Genomic DNA, 14,917 nt, shown 5'->3' with positions numbered 1-14,917 from the left:
GAAAAACGGACGCAGTCGGTAGGACTCGAACCTACGCTCCCAGAGGGAATCTGATTTCTAGTTCAGACGCCTTAACCACTCGGCCACGACTGCTCGTATCTGAAGCTTCCCTCGAATCGTGAAAAATCTAACCGGTCTGCGCAGAATGTTGACAGGAAACGAACTCTGTGCACTGATTACGGCAGGGCTACCAGCGCTACGAGACGAGCCATTACGGAAGCGTTAAAAAATCTTCGCCCGGACAGGGACTCGAACCCTGGACCCTTAGGTTAAAAGCCTAATGCTCTACCGACTGAGCTATCCGGGCTCATGCCCGTTGTGGGTGGAGCGGCTGCAAGCAATGTGAATAATTGGAACGCGTGTGTAGGCGTACTACGGTAATTGCTGGCTTCTGGCGCAACTGGCCACTTCACCGACTTCCCACTGACGCTGGTAGCAGCCCAACAGCGGACTAGTGCCTCTTCTGCCTTTATCCCCGGTGCTGACAGTAATTGCATCTTGTGTCCTGTTTTTCCCCGATTACGTTCGGTTGAAGCTCCGGAAGGAGGGCGACCAAACGAAGGTTGGAAGGCCAAAACATGGAGGGACGTGAGCGCAAAAACTTCTCTTCCGGTACCGGGAATCGAACCGGGCCTCCTGGGTGAAAGCCAGGTATCCTAGCCACTAGACCACACCGGATTTGCTCGGTAAAACGTGAGATTTACTCCCTCTCCTCCCGCATTTCGTGCTGAATCCGGACTCAGTGGTGCTCTCTGTTTGCGAGCGTATTTGTGCGTGCAGACTGGCATGGCGCACAGCTCGAAACTGACTATTCATTGCTGTTTGCATCATATTTTACTCATAACAGGGGAGGAGAAAGATCAAAGTTGTACCTTGCCATAATTGGAAGTAAACATTTTTTACGCTGAGGCCGTGGACTCCTTGGGGATAACAAACGACAATTAAGTTCGTTCCCTAGCAACAGCAGCCCCGTTAATTCAGCCATTGATGTACAGCAAATTAAATGCCCCCGCCCGGGTGAGGATCGAACTCACGACCTTAAGATTATGAGACTTACGCGCTACCTACTGCGCTACCGAGGCACGTTGCAACAAGCGTCCCAGGAAACTTGGTAAGTCCCACATATTAGAGATAGACAGTTTGCGCTTTCTCAAGAATCTGCTGTGTTGCTACACGTGCTTTCCCGACTGGCTAGATTAAACTGCTGCCGCAGCTTTTTCAACGGAAAGCAGCACTGCCTGAGGTAACAGTACATCGCCCTTGCGGCACCTGGACACAGCGGCCTGTAGGGCCAGGCCGACGCTAGAGTTCAGAAATAGCACGCGACCGTCCAAGTACGGCCTCTTGCGTGCTGCGTGTTTGGTTCTTCTCACAGCGAATCCTGCTACACATTCCTGAGGCTGACGCAGCTCAAGCGGGCAATCGGCGCGGCGGCATTATAGCGAGAACAGCAAAACGATGCATCGGCCGGGAATCGAAGCCGGGCCGCCCGCGTGGTAGGCGAACAACCTACCACTTTTTTAGTTGTTGTTCTCATTTTGTTAGTTGCACTTGTTGGGGGCGGACGTCCGATGCCGTCCGTGCTTGCCGAGCATATTCCCGAGCAGCTGTCTGCAGGGAAAGTGGGATTGCCACCCAGCGACGTCGGATACGACCGAAAAAAGTGCTACACACGCGGAGTCCCCCACTACACTGCCTTATAGCGACCGCTCATCACTATCGTGTGAGTAACGTTGCGGCCGCGGCGACGAGTCTTGCCCAAAGACGCAGCGTGCGTGGAGGCGCTACCCGAATGCGTGTGGATGCACCCTCCTACCTCGTAAAGCGCCTACAGCTACTATCACCGTGGGCCGCTGGCGGCGGGCGGGAAGCCGACACAGCGCGGCGTTGCGAGCAGCGGCTGTGCGGTGGTGGTGTAATGGTGAGCATAGTTGCCTTCCAAGCAGTTGATCCGGGTTCGATTCCCGGCCACCGCAACGGGCGAAACTTTTTGCGTATGAGTATGTGAGCCACGTGCTGTTAAATTAACGTTTTCTTTCCGTCGTTGCTCCACGCAGGCCATCCTGTAGTATGTCCCGACTTGTCCCGACTTTGCTCGGCTGACGCGAAAGCTGACGCTTGGAATTCGCCCTTATCAAAAGGACAGGCGCTATAAACGACTGTGAGAGGTGAGGTGTGGCGAGGTACCAAAACGACAGGCAAACCGCGAAATTTTCTGCTCCTCCTTCCTAAAGAAAAAAAGAAAAGAAAAACGGACGCAGTCGGTAGGACTCGAACCTACGCTCCCAGAGGGAATCTGATTTCTAGTCAGACGCCTTAACCACTCGGCCACGACTGCTCGTATCTGAAGCTTCCCTCGAATCGTGAAAAATCTAACCGGTCTGCGCAGAATGTTGACAGGAAACGAACTCTGTGCACTGATTACGGCAGGGCTACCAGCGCTACGAGACGAGCCATTACGGAAGCGTTAAAAATCTTCGCCCGGACAGGGACTCGAACCCTGGACCCTTAGGTTAAAAGCCTAATGCTCTACCGACTGAGCTATCCGGGCTCATGCCCGTTGTGGGTGGAGCGGCTGCAAGCAATGTGAATAATTGGAACGCGTGTGTAGGCGTACTACGGTAATTGCTGGCTTCTGGCGCAACTGGCCACTTCACCGACTTCCCACTGACGCTGGTAGCAGCCCAACAGCGGACTAGTGCCTCTTCTGCCTTTATCCCGGTGCTGACAGTAATTGCATCTTGTGCCTGTTTTCCCCGATTACGTTCGGTTGAAGCTCCGGAAGGAGGGCGACAAACGAAGGTTGGAAGGCCAAAACATGGAGGGACGTGAGCGCAAAAACTTCTCTTCCGGTACCGGGAATCGAACCCGGGCCTCCTGGGTGAAAGCCAGGTATCCTAGCCACTAGACCACACCGGATTTGCTCGGTAAACGTGAGATTTACTCCCTCTCCTCCCGCATTTCGTGCTGAATCCGGACTCAGTGGTGCTCTCTGTTTGCGAGCGTATTTGTGCGTGCAGACTGGCATGGCGCACAGCTCGAAACTGACTATTCATTGCTGTTTGCATCATATTTTACTCATAACAGGGGAGGAGAAAGATCAAAGTTGTACCTTGCCATAATTGGAAGTAAACATTTTTACGCTGAGGCGTGGACTCCTTGGGGATAACAAACGACAATTAAGTTCGTTCCCTAGCAACAGCAGCCCCGTTAATTCAGCCATGATGTACAGCAAATTAAATGCCCCGGGTGAGGATCGAACTCACGACCTTAAGATTATGAGACTTACGCGCTACCTACTGCGCTACCGAGGCACGTTGCAACAAGCGTCCCAGGAAACTTGGTAAGTCCCACATATTAGAGATAGACAGTTTGCGCTTTCTCAAGAATCTGCTGTGTTGCTACACGTGCTTTCCCGACTGGCTAGATTAAACTGCTGCCGCAGCTTTTTCAACGGAAAGCAGCACTGCCTGAGGTAACAGTACATCGCCCTTGCGGCACCTGGACACAGCGGCCTGTAGGGCCAGGCCGACGCTAGAGTTCAGAAATAGCACGCGACCGTCCAAGTACGGCCTCTTGCGTGCTGCGTGTTTGGTTCTTCTCACAGCGAATCCTGCTACACATTCCTGAGGCTGACGCAGCTCAAGCGGGCAATCGGCGCGGCGGCATTATAGCGAGAACAGCAAAACGATGCATCGGCCGGGAATCGAAGCCGGGCCGCCCGCGTGGTAGGCGAACAACCTACCACTTTTTTAGTTGTTGTTCTCATTTTGTTAGTTGCACTTGTTGGGGGCGGACGTCCGATGCCGTCCGTGCTTGCCGAGCATATTCCCGAGCAGCTGTCTGCAGGGAAAGTGGGATTGCCACCCAGCGACGTCGGATACGACCGAAAAAAGTGCTACACACGCGGAGTCCCCCACTACACTGCCTTATAGCGACCGCTCATCACTATCGTGTGAGTAACGTTGCGGCCGCGGCGACGAGTCTTGCCCAAAGACGCAGCGTGCGTGGAGGCGCTACCCGAATGCGTGTGGATGCACCCTCCTACCTCGTAAAGCGCCTACAGCTACTATCACCGTGGGCCGCTGGCGGCGGGCGGGAAGCCGACACAGCGCGGCGTTGCGAGCAGCGGCTGTGCGGTGGTGGTGTAATGGTGAGCATAGTTGCCTTCCAAGCAGTTGATCCGGGTTCGATTCCCGGCCACCGCAACGGGCGAAACTTTTTGCGTATGAGTATGTGAGCCACGTGCTGTTAAATTAACGTTTTCTTTCCGTCGTTGCTCCACGCAGGCCATCCTGTAGTATGTCCCGACTTGTCCCGGCTTTGCTCGGCTGACGCGAAAGCTGACGCTTGGAATTCGCCCTTATCAAAAGGACAGGCGCTATAAACGACTGTGAGAGGTGAGGTGTGGCGAGGTACCAAAACGACAGGCAAACCGCGAAATTTTCTGCTCCTCCTTCCTAAAGAAAAAAAGAAAAGAAAAACGGACGCAGTCGGTAGGACTCGAACCTACGCTCCCAGAGGGAATCTGATTTCTAGTCAGACGCCTTAACCACTCGGCCACGACTGCTCGTATCTGAAGCTTCCCTCGAATCGTGAAAAATCTAACCGGTCTGCGCAGAATGTTGACAGGAAACGAACTCTGTGCACTGATTACGGCAGGGCTACCAGCGCTACGAGACGAGCCATTACGGAAGCGTTAAAAATCTTCGCCCGGACAGGGACTCGAACCCTGGACCCTTAGGTTAAAAGCCTAATGCTCTACCGACTGAGCTATCCGGGCTCATGCCCGTTGTGGGTGGAGCGGCTGCAAGCAATGTGAATAATTGGAACGCGTGTGTAGGCGTACTACGGTAATTGCTGGCTTCTGGCGCAACTGGCCACTTCACCGACTTCCCACTGACGCTGGTAGCAGCCCAACAGCGGACTAGTGCCTCTTCTGCCTTTATCCCGGTGCTGACAGTAATTGCATCTTGTGCCTGTTTTCCCCGATTACGTTCGGTTGAAGCTCCGGAAGGAGGGCGACAAACGAAGGTTGGAAGGCCAAAACATGGAGGGACGTGAGCGCAAAAACTTCTCTTCCGGTACCGGGAATCGAACCCGGGCCTCCTGGGTGAAAGCCAGGTATCCTAGCCACTAGACCACACCGGATTTGCTCGGTAAACGTGAGATTTACTCCCTCTCCTCCCGCATTTCGTGCTGAATCCGGACTCAGTGGTGCTCTCTGTTTGCGAGCGTATTTGTGCGTGCAGACTGGCATGGCGCACAGCTCGAAACTGACTATTCATTGCTGTTTGCATCATATTTTACTCATAACAGGGGAGGAGAAAGATCAAAGTTGTACCTTGCCATAATTGGAAGTAAACATTTTTACGCTGAGGCGTGGACTCCTTGGGGATAACAAACGACAATTAAGTTCGTTCCCTAGCAACAGCAGCCCCGTTAATTCAGCCATGATGTACAGCAAATTAAATGCCCCGGGTGAGGATCGAACTCACGACCTTAAGATTATGAGACTTACGCGCTACCTACTGCGCTACCGAGGCACGTTGCAACAAGCGTCCCAGGAAACTTGGTAAGTCCCACATATTAGAGATAGACAGTTTGCGCTTTCTCAAGAATCTGCTGTGTTGCTACACGTGCTTTCCCGACTGGCTAGATTAAACTGCTGCCGCAGCTTTTTCAACGGAAAGCAGCACTGCCTGAGGTAACAGTACATCGCCCTTGCGGCACCTGGACACAGCGGCCTGTAGGGCCAGGCCGACGCTAGAGTTCAGAAATAGCACGCGACCGTCCAAGTACGGCCTCTTGCGTGCTGCGTGTTTGGTTCTTCTCACAGCGAATCCTGCTACACATTCCTGAGGCTGACGCAGCTCAAGCGGGCAATCGGCGCGGCGGCATTATAGCGAGAACAGCAAAACGATGCATCGGCCGGGAATCGAAGCCGGGCCGCCCGCGTGGTAGGCGAACAACCTACCACTTTTTTAGTTGTTGTTCTCATTTTGTTAGTTGCACTTGTTGGGGGCGGACGTCCGATGCCGTCCGTGCTTGCCGAGCATATTCCCGAGCAGCTGTCTGCAGGGAAAGTGGGATTGCCACCCAGCGACGTCGGATACGACCGAAAAAAGTGCTACACACGCGGAGTCCCCCACTACACTGCCTTATAGCGACCGCTCATCACTATCGTGTGAGTAACGTTGCGGCCGCGGCGACGAGTCTTGCCCAAAGACGCAGCGTGCGTGGAGGCGCTACCCGAATGCGTGTGGATGCACCCTCCTACCTCGTAAAGCGCCTACAGCTACTATCACCGTGGGCCGCTGGCGGCGGGCGGGAAGCCGACACAGCGCGGCGTTGCGAGCAGCGGCTGTGCGGTGGTGGTGTAATGGTGAGCATAGTTGCCTTCCAAGCAGTTGATCCGGGTTCGATTCCCGGCCACCGCAACGGGCGAAACTTTTTGCGTATGAGTATGTGAGCCACGTGCTGTTAAATTAACGTTTTCTTTCCGTCGTTGCTCCACGCAGGCCATCCTGTAGTATGTCCCGACTTGTCCCGGCTTTGCTCGGCTGACGCGAAAGCTGACGCTTGGAATTCGCCCTTATCAAAAGGACAGGCGCTATAAACGACTGTGAGAGGTGAGGTGTGGCGAGGTACCAAAACGACAGGCAAACCGCGAAATTTTCTGCTCCTCCTTCCTAAAGAAAAAAAGAAAAGAAAAACGGACGCAGTCGGTAGGACTCGAACCTACGCTCCCAGAGGGAATCTGATTTCTAGTCAGACGCCTTAACCACTCGGCCACGACTGCTCGTATCTGAAGCTTCCCTCGAATCGTGAAAAATCTAACCGGTCTGCGCAGAATGTTGACAGGAAACGAACTCTGTGCACTGATTACGGCAGGGCTACCAGCGCTACGAGACGAGCCATTACGGAAGCGTTAAAAATCTTCGCCCGGACAGGGACTCGAACCCTGGACCCTTAGGTTAAAAGCCTAATGCTCTACCGACTGAGCTATCCGGGCTCATGCCCGTTGTGGGTGGAGCGGCTGCAAGCAATGTGAATAATTGGAACGCGTGTGTAGGCGTACTACGGTAATTGCTGGCTTCTGGCGCAACTGGCCACTTCACCGACTTCCCACTGACGCTGGTAGCAGCCCAACAGCGGACTAGTGCCTCTTCTGCCTTTATCCCGGTGCTGACAGTAATTGCATCTTGTGCCTGTTTTCCCCGATTACGTTCGGTTGAAGCTCCGGAAGGAGGGCGACAAACGAAGGTTGGAAGGCCAAAACATGGAGGGACGTGAGCGCAAAAACTTCTCTTCCGGTACCGGGAATCGAACCCGGGCCTCCTGGGTGAAAGCCAGGTATCCTAGCCACTAGACCACACCGGATTTGCTCGGTAAACGTGAGATTTACTCCCTCTCCTCCCGCATTTCGTGCTGAATCCGGACTCAGTGGTGCTCTCTGTTTGCGAGCGTATTTGTGCGTGCAGACTGGCATGGCGCACAGCTCGAAACTGACTATTCATTGCTGTTTGCATCATATTTTACTCATAACAGGGGAGGAGAAAGATCAAAGTTGTACCTTGCCATAATTGGAAGTAAACATTTTTACGCTGAGGCGTGGACTCCTTGGGGATAACAAACGACAATTAAGTTCGTTCCCTAGCAACAGCAGCCCCGTTAATTCAGCCATGATGTACAGCAAATTAAATGCCCCGGGTGAGGATCGAACTCACGACCTTAAGATTATGAGACTTACGCGCTACCTACTGCGCTACCGAGGCACGTTGCAACAAGCGTCCCAGGAAACTTGGTAAGTCCCACATATTAGAGATAGACAGTTTGCGCTTTCTCAAGAATCTGCTGTGTTGCTACACGTGCTTTCCCGACTGGCTAGATTAAACTGCTGCCGCAGCTTTTTCAACGGAAAGCAGCACTGCCTGAGGTAACAGTACATCGCCCTTGCGGCACCTGGACACAGCGGCCTGTAGGGCCAGGCCGACGCTAGAGTTCAGAAATAGCACGCGACCGTCCAAGTACGGCCTCTTGCGTGCTGCGTGTTTGGTTCTTCTCACAGCGAATCCTGCTACACATTCCTGAGGCTGACGCAGCTCAAGCGGGCAATCGGCGCGGCGGCATTATAGCGAGAACAGCAAAACGATGCATCGGCCGGGAATCGAAGCCGGGCCGCCCGCGTGGTAGGCGAACAACCTACCACTTTTTTAGTTGTTGTTCTCATTTTGTTAGTTGCACTTGTTGGGGGCGGACGTCCGATGCCGTCCGTGCTTGCCGAGCATATTCCCGAGCAGCTGTCTGCAGGGAAAGTGGGATTGCCACCCAGCGACGTCGGATACGACCGAAAAAAGTGCTACACACGCGGAGTCCCCCACTACACTGCCTTATAGCGACCGCTCATCACTATCGTGTGAGTAACGTTGCGGCCGCGGCGACGAGTCTTGCCCAAAGACGCAGCGTGCGTGGAGGCGCTACCCGAATGCGTGTGGATGCACCCTCCTACCTCGTAAAGCGCCTACAGCTACTATCACCGTGGGCCGCTGGCGGCGGGCGGGAAGCCGACACAGCGCGGCGTTGCGAGCAGCGGCTGTGCGGTGGTGGTGTAATGGTGAGCATAGTTGCCTTCCAAGCAGTTGATCCGGGTTCGATTCCCGGCCACCGCAACGGGCGAAACTTTTTGCGTATGAGTATGTGAGCCACGTGCTGTTAAATTAACGTTTTCTTTCCGTCGTTGCTCCACGCAGGCCATCCTGTAGTATGTCCCGACTTGTCCCGGCTTTGCTCGGCTGACGCGAAAGCTGACGCTTGGAATTCGCCCTTATCAAAAGGACAGGCGCTATAAACGACTGTGAGAGGTGAGGTGTGGCGAGGTACCAAAACGACAGGCAAACCGCGAAATTTTCTGCTCCTCCTTCCTAAAGAAAAAAAGAAAAGAAAAACGGACGCAGTCGGTAGGACTCGAACCTACGCTCCCAGAGGGAATCTGATTTCTAGTCAGACGCCTTAACCACTCGGCCACGACTGCTCGTATCTGAAGCTTCCCTCGAATCGTGAAAAATCTAACCGGTCTGCGCAGAATGTTGACAGGAAACGAACTCTGTGCACTGATTACGGCAGGGCTACCAGCGCTACGAGACGAGCCATTACGGAAGCGTTAAAAATCTTCGCCCGGACAGGGACTCGAACCCTGGACCCTTAGGTTAAAAGCCTAATGCTCTACCGACTGAGCTATCCGGGCTCATGCCCGTTGTGGGTGGAGCGGCTGCAAGCAATGTGAATAATTGGAACGCGTGTGTAGGCGTACTACGGTAATTGCTGGCTTCTGGCGCAACTGGCCACTTCACCGACTTCCCACTGACGCTGGTAGCAGCCCAACAGCGGACTAGTGCCTCTTCTGCCTTTATCCCGGTGCTGACAGTAATTGCATCTTGTGCCTGTTTTCCCCGATTACGTTCGGTTGAAGCTCCGGAAGGAGGGCGACAAACGAAGGTTGGAAGGCCAAAACATGGAGGGACGTGAGCGCAAAAACTTCTCTTCCGGTACCGGGAATCGAACCCGGGCCTCCTGGGTGAAAGCCAGGTATCCTAGCCACTAGACCACACCGGATTTGCTCGGTAAACGTGAGATTTACTCCCTCTCCTCCCGCATTTCGTGCTGAATCCGGACTCAGTGGTGCTCTCTGTTTGCGAGCGTATTTGTGCGTGCAGACTGGCATGGCGCACAGCTCGAAACTGACTATTCATTGCTGTTTGCATCATATTTTACTCATAACAGGGGAGGAGAAAGATCAAAGTTGTACCTTGCCATAATTGGAAGTAAACATTTTTACGCTGAGGCGTGGACTCCTTGGGGATAACAAACGACAATTAAGTTCGTTCCCTAGCAACAGCAGCCCCGTTAATTCAGCCATGATGTACAGCAAATTAAATGCCCCGGGTGAGGATCGAACTCACGACCTTAAGATTATGAGACTTACGCGCTACCTACTGCGCTACCGAGGCACGTTGCAACAAGCGTCCCAGGAAACTTGGTAAGTCCCACATATTAGAGATAGACAGTTTGCGCTTTCTCAAGAATCTGCTGTGTTGCTACACGTGCTTTCCCGACTGGCTAGATTAAACTGCTGCCGCAGCTTTTTCAACGGAAAGCAGCACTGCCTGAGGTAACAGTACATCGCCCTTGCGGCACCTGGACACAGCGGCCTGTAGGGCCAGGCCGACGCTAGAGTTCAGAAATAGCACGCGACCGTCCAAGTACGGCCTCTTGCGTGCTGCGTGTTTGGTTCTTCTCACAGCGAATCCTGCTACACATTCCTGAGGCTGACGCAGCTCAAGCGGGCAATCGGCGCGGCGGCATTATAGCGAGAACAGCAAAACGATGCATCGGCCGGGAATCGAAGCCGGGCCGCCCGCGTGGTAGGCGAACAACCTACCACTTTTTTAGTTGTTGTTCTCATTTTGTTAGTTGCACTTGTTGGGGGCGGACGTCCGATGCCGTCCGTGCTTGCCGAGCATATTCCCGAGCAGCTGTCTGCAGGGAAAGTGGGATTGCCACCCAGCGACGTCGGATACGACCGAAAAAAGTGCTACACACGCGGAGTCCCCCACTACACTGCCTTATAGCGACCGCTCATCACTATCGTGTGAGTAACGTTGCGGCCGCGGCGACGAGTCTTGCCCAAAGACGCAGCGTGCGTGGAGGCGCTACCCGAATGCGTGTGGATGCACCCTCCTACCTCGTAAAGCGCCTACAGCTACTATCACCGTGGGCCGCTGGCGGCGGGCGGGAAGCCGACACAGCGCGGCGTTGCGAGCAGCGGCTGTGCGGTGGTGGTGTAATGGTGAGCATAGTTGCCTTCCAAGCAGTTGATCCGGGTTCGATTCCCGGCCACCGCAACGGGCGAAACTTTTTGCGTATGAGTATGTGAGCCACGTGCTGTTAAATTAACGTTTTCTTTCCGTCGTTGCTCCACGCAGGCCATCCTGTAGTATGTCCCGACTTGTCCCGGCTTTGCTCGGCTGACGCGAAAGCTGACGCTTGGAATTCGCCCTTATCAAAAGGACAGGCGCTATAAACGACTGTGAGAGGTGAGGTGTGGCGAGGTACCAAAACGACAGGCAAACCGCGAAATTTTCTGCTCCTCCTTCCTAAAGAAAAAAAGAAAAGAAAAACGGACGCAGTCGGTAGGACTCGAACCTACGCTCCCAGAGGGAATCTGATTTCTAGTCAGACGCCTTAACCACTCGGCCACGACTGCTCGTATCTGAAGCTTCCCTCGAATCGTGAAAAATCTAACCGGTCTGCGCAGAATGTTGACAGGAAACGAACTCTGTGCACTGATTACGGCAGGGCTACCAGCGCTACGAGACGAGCCATTACGGAAGCGTTAAAAATCTTCGCCCGGACAGGGACTCGAACCCTGGACCCTTAGATTAAAAGCCTAATGCTCTACCGACTGAGCTATCCGGGCTCATGCCCGTTGTGGGTGGAGCGGCTGCAAGCAATGTGAATAATTGGAACGCGTGTGTAGGCGTACTACGGTAATTGCTGGCTTCTGGCGCAACTGGCCACTTCACCGACTTCCCACTGACGCTGGTAGCAGCCCAACAGCGGACTAGTGCCTCTTCTGCCTTTATCCCGGTGCTGACAGTAATTGCATCTTGTGCCTGTTTTCCCCGATTACGTTCGGTTGAAGCTCCGGAAGGAGGGCGACAAACGAAGGTTGGAAGGCCAAAACATGGAGGGACGTGTGCGCAAAAACTTCTCTTCCGGTACCGGGAATCGAACCCGGGCCTCCTGGGTGAAAGCCAGGTATCCTAGCCACTAGACCACACCGGATTTGCTCGGTAAACGTGAGATTTACTCCCTCTCCTCCCGCATTTCGTGCTGAATCCGGACTCAGTGGTGCTCTCTGTTTGCGAGCGTATTTGTGCGTGCAGACTGGCATGGCGCACAGCTCGAAACTGACTATTCATTGCTGTTTGCATCATATTTTACTCATAACAGGGGAGGAGAAAGATCAAAGTTGTACCTTGCCATAATTGGAAGTAAACATTTTTACGCTGAGGCGTGGACTCCTTGGGGATAACAAACGACAATTAAGTTCGTTCCCTAGCAACAGCAGCGCCGTTAATTCAGCCATGATGTACAGCAAATTAAATGCCCCGGGTGAGGATCGAACTCACGACCTTAAGATTATGAGACTTACGCGCTACCTACTGCGCTACCGAGGCACGTTGCAACAAGCGTCCCAGGAAACTTGGTAAGTCCCACATATTAGAGATAGACAGTTTGCGCTTTCTCAAGAATCTGCTGTGTTGCTACACGTGCTTTCCCGACTGGCTAGATTAAACTGCTGCCGCAGCTTTTTCAACGGAAAGCAGCACTGCCTGAGGTAACAGTACATCGCCCTTGCGGCACCTGGACACAGCGGCCTGTAGGGCCAGGCCGACGCTAGAGTTCAGAAATAGCACGCGACCGTCCAAGTACGGCCTCTTGCGTGCTGCGTGTTTGGTTCTTCTCACAGCGAATCCTGCTACACATTCCTGAGGCTGACGCAGCTCAAGCGGGCAATCGGCGCGGCGGCATTATAGCGAGAACAGCAAAACGATGCATCGGCCGGGAATCGAAGCCGGGCCGCCCGCGTGGTAGGCGAACAACCTACCACTTTTTTAGTTGTTGTTCTCATTTTGTTAGTTGCACTTGTTGGGGGCGGACGTCCGATGCCGTCCGTGCTTGCCGAGCATATTCCCGAGCAGCTGTCTGCAGGGAAAGTGGGATTGCCACCCAGCGACGTCGGATACGACCGAAAAAAGTGCTACACACGCGGAGTCCCCCACTACACTGCCTTATAGCGACCGCTCATCACTATCGTGTGAGTAACGTTGCGGCCGCGGCGACGAGTCTTGCCCAAAGACGCAGCGTGCGTGGAGGCGCTACCCGAATGCGTGTGGATGCACCCTCCTACCTCGTAAAGCGCCTACAGCTACTATCACCGTGGGCCGCTGGCGGCGGGCGGGAAGCCGACACAGCGCGGCGTTGCGAGCAGCGGCTGTGCGGTGGTGGTGTAATGGTGAGCATAGTTGCCTTCCAAGCAGTTGATCCGGGTTCGATTCCCGGCCACCGCAACGGGCGAAACTTTTTGCGTATGAGTATGTGAGCCACGTGCTGTTAAATTAACGTTTTCTTTCCGTCGTTGCTCCACGCAGGCCATCCTGTAGTATGTCCCGACTTGTCCCGACTTTGCTCGGCTGACGCGAAAGCTGACGCTTGGAATTCGCCCTTATCAAAAGGACAGGCGCTATAAACGACTGTGAGAGGTGAGGTGTGGCGAGGTACCAAAACGACAGGCAAACCGCGAAATTTTCTGCTCCTCCTTCCTAAAGAAAAAAAGAAAAGAAAAACGGACGCAGTCGGTAGGACTCGAACCTACGCTCCCAGAGGGAATCTGATTTCTAGTCAGACGCCTTAACCACTCGGCCACGACTGCTCGTATCTGAAGCTTCCCTCGAATCGTGAAAAATCTAACCGGTCTGCGCAGAATGTTGACAGGAAACGAACTCTGTGCACTGATTACGGCAGGGCTACCAGCGCTACGAGACGAGCCATTACGGAAGCGTTAAAAATCTTCGTCCGGACAGGGACTCGAACCCTGGACCCTTAGGTTAAAAGCCTAATGCTCTACCGACTGAGCTATCCGGGCTCATGCCCGTTGTGGGTGGAGCGGCTGCAAGCAATGTGAATAATTGGAACGCGTGTGTAGGCGTACTACGGTAATTGCTGGCTTCTGGCGCAACTGGCCACTTCACCGACTTCCCACTGACGCTGGTAGCAGCCCAACAGCGGACTAGTGCCTCTTCTGCCTTTATCCCGGTGCTGACAGTAATTGCATCTTGTGCCTGTTTTCCCCGATTACGTTCGGTTGAAGCTCCGGAAGGAGGGCGACAAACGAAGGTTGGAAGGCCAAAACATGGAGGGACGTGTGCGCAAAAACTTCTCTTCCGGTACCGGGAATCGAACCCGGGCCTCCTGGGTGAAAGCCAGGTATCCTAGCCACTAGACCACACCGGATTTGCTCGGTAAACGTGAGATTTACTCCCTCTCCTCCCGCATTTCGTGCTGAATCCGGACTCAGTGGTGCTCTCTGTTTGCGAGCGTATTTGTGCGTGCAGACTGGCATGGCGCACAGCTCGAAACTGACTATTCATTGCTGTTTGCATCATATTTTACTCATAACAGGGGAGGAGAAAGATCAAAGTTGTACCTTGCCATAATTGGAAGTAAACATTTTTACGCTGAGGCGTGGACTCCTTGGGGATAACAAACGACAATTAAGTTCGTTCCCTAGCAACAGCAGCGCCGTTAATTCAGCCATGATGTACAGCAAATTAAATGCCCCGGGTGAGGATCGAACTCACGACCTTAAGATTATGAGACTTACGCGCTACCTACTGCGCTACCGAGGCACGTTGCAACAAGCGTCCCAGGAAACTTGGTAAGTCCCACATATTAGAGATAGACAGTTTGCGCTTTCTCAAGAATCTGCTGTGTTGCTACACGTGCTTTCCCGACTGGCTAGATTAAACTGCTGCCGCAGCTTTTTCAACGGAAAGCAGCACTGCCTGAGGTAACAGTACATCGCCCTTGCGGCACCTGGACACAGCGGCCTGTAGGGCCAGGCCGACGCTAGAGTTCAGAAATAGCACGCGACCGTCCAAGTACGGCCTCTTGCGTGCTGCGTGTTTGGTTCTTCTCACAGCGAATCCTGCTACACATTCCTGAGGCTGACGCAGCTCAAGCGGGCAATCGGCGCGGCGGCATTATAGCGAGAACAGCAAAACGATGCATCGGCCGGGAATCGAAGCCGGGCCGCCCGCGTGGTAGGCGAACAACCTACCACTTTTTTAGT

At 53.8% G+C, this 14,917-nt stretch overlaps 34 non-coding genes across 34 annotated transcripts; 6 read left to right on the top strand and 28 right to left on the bottom strand.

Moving 5' to 3' along the window:
* Positions 1 to 10: 10 nt before the first annotated feature.
* On the bottom strand, positions 11 to 93 carry Trnas-aga (transfer RNA serine (anticodon AGA)). Its single transcript has one exon. It is a non-coding gene; the product is annotated as a tRNA-Ser (tRNA).
* A 141-nt stretch (positions 94 to 234) lies between these two features.
* Positions 235 to 307, bottom strand: Trnak-uuu (transfer RNA lysine (anticodon UUU)). The gene has a single exon. It is a non-coding gene; the product is annotated as a tRNA-Lys (tRNA).
* A 300-nt stretch (positions 308 to 607) lies between these two features.
* On the bottom strand, positions 608 to 678 carry Trnae-uuc (transfer RNA glutamic acid (anticodon UUC)). Its single transcript has one exon. It is a non-coding gene; the product is annotated as a tRNA-Glu (tRNA).
* Positions 679 to 1,004: 326 nt separating this feature from the next.
* Positions 1,005 to 1,082, bottom strand: Trnam-cau (transfer RNA methionine (anticodon CAU)). Its single transcript has one exon. It is a non-coding gene; the product is annotated as a tRNA-Met (tRNA).
* Positions 1,083 to 1,904: 822 nt separating this feature from the next.
* Trnag-ucc (transfer RNA glycine (anticodon UCC)) lies at positions 1,905 to 1,976 on the top strand. The gene has a single exon. It is a non-coding gene; the product is annotated as a tRNA-Gly (tRNA).
* A 280-nt stretch (positions 1,977 to 2,256) lies between these two features.
* On the bottom strand, positions 2,257 to 2,338 carry Trnas-aga (transfer RNA serine (anticodon AGA)). Its single transcript has one exon. It is a non-coding gene; the product is annotated as a tRNA-Ser (tRNA).
* A 140-nt stretch (positions 2,339 to 2,478) lies between these two features.
* Trnak-uuu (transfer RNA lysine (anticodon UUU)) lies at positions 2,479 to 2,551 on the bottom strand. The gene has a single exon. It is a non-coding gene; the product is annotated as a tRNA-Lys (tRNA).
* A 296-nt stretch (positions 2,552 to 2,847) lies between these two features.
* Positions 2,848 to 2,919, bottom strand: Trnae-uuc (transfer RNA glutamic acid (anticodon UUC)). The gene has a single exon. It is a non-coding gene; the product is annotated as a tRNA-Glu (tRNA).
* A 322-nt stretch (positions 2,920 to 3,241) lies between these two features.
* Positions 3,242 to 3,314, bottom strand: Trnam-cau (transfer RNA methionine (anticodon CAU)). Its single transcript has one exon. It is a non-coding gene; the product is annotated as a tRNA-Met (tRNA).
* Positions 3,315 to 4,136: 822 nt separating this feature from the next.
* Trnag-ucc (transfer RNA glycine (anticodon UCC)) lies at positions 4,137 to 4,208 on the top strand. The gene has a single exon. It is a non-coding gene; the product is annotated as a tRNA-Gly (tRNA).
* A 280-nt stretch (positions 4,209 to 4,488) lies between these two features.
* Trnas-aga (transfer RNA serine (anticodon AGA)) lies at positions 4,489 to 4,570 on the bottom strand. Its single transcript has one exon. It is a non-coding gene; the product is annotated as a tRNA-Ser (tRNA).
* A 140-nt stretch (positions 4,571 to 4,710) lies between these two features.
* Positions 4,711 to 4,783, bottom strand: Trnak-uuu (transfer RNA lysine (anticodon UUU)). Its single transcript has one exon. It is a non-coding gene; the product is annotated as a tRNA-Lys (tRNA).
* Positions 4,784 to 5,079: 296 nt separating this feature from the next.
* Positions 5,080 to 5,151, bottom strand: Trnae-uuc (transfer RNA glutamic acid (anticodon UUC)). The gene has a single exon. It is a non-coding gene; the product is annotated as a tRNA-Glu (tRNA).
* A 322-nt stretch (positions 5,152 to 5,473) lies between these two features.
* Trnam-cau (transfer RNA methionine (anticodon CAU)) lies at positions 5,474 to 5,546 on the bottom strand. Its single transcript has one exon. It is a non-coding gene; the product is annotated as a tRNA-Met (tRNA).
* Positions 5,547 to 6,368: 822 nt separating this feature from the next.
* On the top strand, positions 6,369 to 6,440 carry Trnag-ucc (transfer RNA glycine (anticodon UCC)). Its single transcript has one exon. It is a non-coding gene; the product is annotated as a tRNA-Gly (tRNA).
* A 280-nt stretch (positions 6,441 to 6,720) lies between these two features.
* Trnas-aga (transfer RNA serine (anticodon AGA)) lies at positions 6,721 to 6,802 on the bottom strand. The gene has a single exon. It is a non-coding gene; the product is annotated as a tRNA-Ser (tRNA).
* A 140-nt stretch (positions 6,803 to 6,942) lies between these two features.
* Trnak-uuu (transfer RNA lysine (anticodon UUU)) lies at positions 6,943 to 7,015 on the bottom strand. Its single transcript has one exon. It is a non-coding gene; the product is annotated as a tRNA-Lys (tRNA).
* A 296-nt stretch (positions 7,016 to 7,311) lies between these two features.
* Positions 7,312 to 7,383, bottom strand: Trnae-uuc (transfer RNA glutamic acid (anticodon UUC)). Its single transcript has one exon. It is a non-coding gene; the product is annotated as a tRNA-Glu (tRNA).
* Positions 7,384 to 7,705: 322 nt separating this feature from the next.
* Positions 7,706 to 7,778, bottom strand: Trnam-cau (transfer RNA methionine (anticodon CAU)). Its single transcript has one exon. It is a non-coding gene; the product is annotated as a tRNA-Met (tRNA).
* Positions 7,779 to 8,600: 822 nt separating this feature from the next.
* Positions 8,601 to 8,672, top strand: Trnag-ucc (transfer RNA glycine (anticodon UCC)). The gene has a single exon. It is a non-coding gene; the product is annotated as a tRNA-Gly (tRNA).
* Positions 8,673 to 8,952: 280 nt separating this feature from the next.
* Trnas-aga (transfer RNA serine (anticodon AGA)) lies at positions 8,953 to 9,034 on the bottom strand. Its single transcript has one exon. It is a non-coding gene; the product is annotated as a tRNA-Ser (tRNA).
* Positions 9,035 to 9,174: 140 nt separating this feature from the next.
* Positions 9,175 to 9,247, bottom strand: Trnak-uuu (transfer RNA lysine (anticodon UUU)). The gene has a single exon. It is a non-coding gene; the product is annotated as a tRNA-Lys (tRNA).
* Positions 9,248 to 9,543: 296 nt separating this feature from the next.
* Positions 9,544 to 9,615, bottom strand: Trnae-uuc (transfer RNA glutamic acid (anticodon UUC)). Its single transcript has one exon. It is a non-coding gene; the product is annotated as a tRNA-Glu (tRNA).
* Positions 9,616 to 9,937: 322 nt separating this feature from the next.
* Positions 9,938 to 10,010, bottom strand: Trnam-cau (transfer RNA methionine (anticodon CAU)). The gene has a single exon. It is a non-coding gene; the product is annotated as a tRNA-Met (tRNA).
* Positions 10,011 to 10,832: 822 nt separating this feature from the next.
* On the top strand, positions 10,833 to 10,904 carry Trnag-ucc (transfer RNA glycine (anticodon UCC)). The gene has a single exon. It is a non-coding gene; the product is annotated as a tRNA-Gly (tRNA).
* Positions 10,905 to 11,184: 280 nt separating this feature from the next.
* On the bottom strand, positions 11,185 to 11,266 carry Trnas-aga (transfer RNA serine (anticodon AGA)). The gene has a single exon. It is a non-coding gene; the product is annotated as a tRNA-Ser (tRNA).
* Positions 11,267 to 11,406: 140 nt separating this feature from the next.
* Trnak-uuu (transfer RNA lysine (anticodon UUU)) lies at positions 11,407 to 11,479 on the bottom strand. The gene has a single exon. It is a non-coding gene; the product is annotated as a tRNA-Lys (tRNA).
* Positions 11,480 to 11,775: 296 nt separating this feature from the next.
* Trnae-uuc (transfer RNA glutamic acid (anticodon UUC)) lies at positions 11,776 to 11,847 on the bottom strand. The gene has a single exon. It is a non-coding gene; the product is annotated as a tRNA-Glu (tRNA).
* A 322-nt stretch (positions 11,848 to 12,169) lies between these two features.
* Positions 12,170 to 12,242, bottom strand: Trnam-cau (transfer RNA methionine (anticodon CAU)). The gene has a single exon. It is a non-coding gene; the product is annotated as a tRNA-Met (tRNA).
* An 822-nt stretch (positions 12,243 to 13,064) lies between these two features.
* On the top strand, positions 13,065 to 13,136 carry Trnag-ucc (transfer RNA glycine (anticodon UCC)). The gene has a single exon. It is a non-coding gene; the product is annotated as a tRNA-Gly (tRNA).
* A 280-nt stretch (positions 13,137 to 13,416) lies between these two features.
* On the bottom strand, positions 13,417 to 13,498 carry Trnas-aga (transfer RNA serine (anticodon AGA)). Its single transcript has one exon. It is a non-coding gene; the product is annotated as a tRNA-Ser (tRNA).
* Positions 13,499 to 13,638: 140 nt separating this feature from the next.
* On the bottom strand, positions 13,639 to 13,711 carry Trnak-uuu (transfer RNA lysine (anticodon UUU)). Its single transcript has one exon. It is a non-coding gene; the product is annotated as a tRNA-Lys (tRNA).
* Positions 13,712 to 14,007: 296 nt separating this feature from the next.
* Positions 14,008 to 14,079, bottom strand: Trnae-uuc (transfer RNA glutamic acid (anticodon UUC)). The gene has a single exon. It is a non-coding gene; the product is annotated as a tRNA-Glu (tRNA).
* A 322-nt stretch (positions 14,080 to 14,401) lies between these two features.
* Positions 14,402 to 14,474, bottom strand: Trnam-cau (transfer RNA methionine (anticodon CAU)). Its single transcript has one exon. It is a non-coding gene; the product is annotated as a tRNA-Met (tRNA).
* Positions 14,475 to 14,917: the final 443 nt, after the last annotated feature.

This window comes from Schistocerca cancellata, unplaced genomic scaffold (genome assembly GCF_023864275.1).
Source record: "Schistocerca cancellata isolate TAMUIC-IGC-003103 unplaced genomic scaffold, iqSchCanc2.1 HiC_scaffold_589, whole genome shotgun sequence".
Taxonomy (NCBI): Eukaryota; Metazoa; Arthropoda; class Insecta; order Orthoptera; family Acrididae; genus Schistocerca; species Schistocerca cancellata.
Note: the sequence above shows the minus strand (reverse complement) of the source record. Positions and strands in the feature narration are given on the sequence as shown.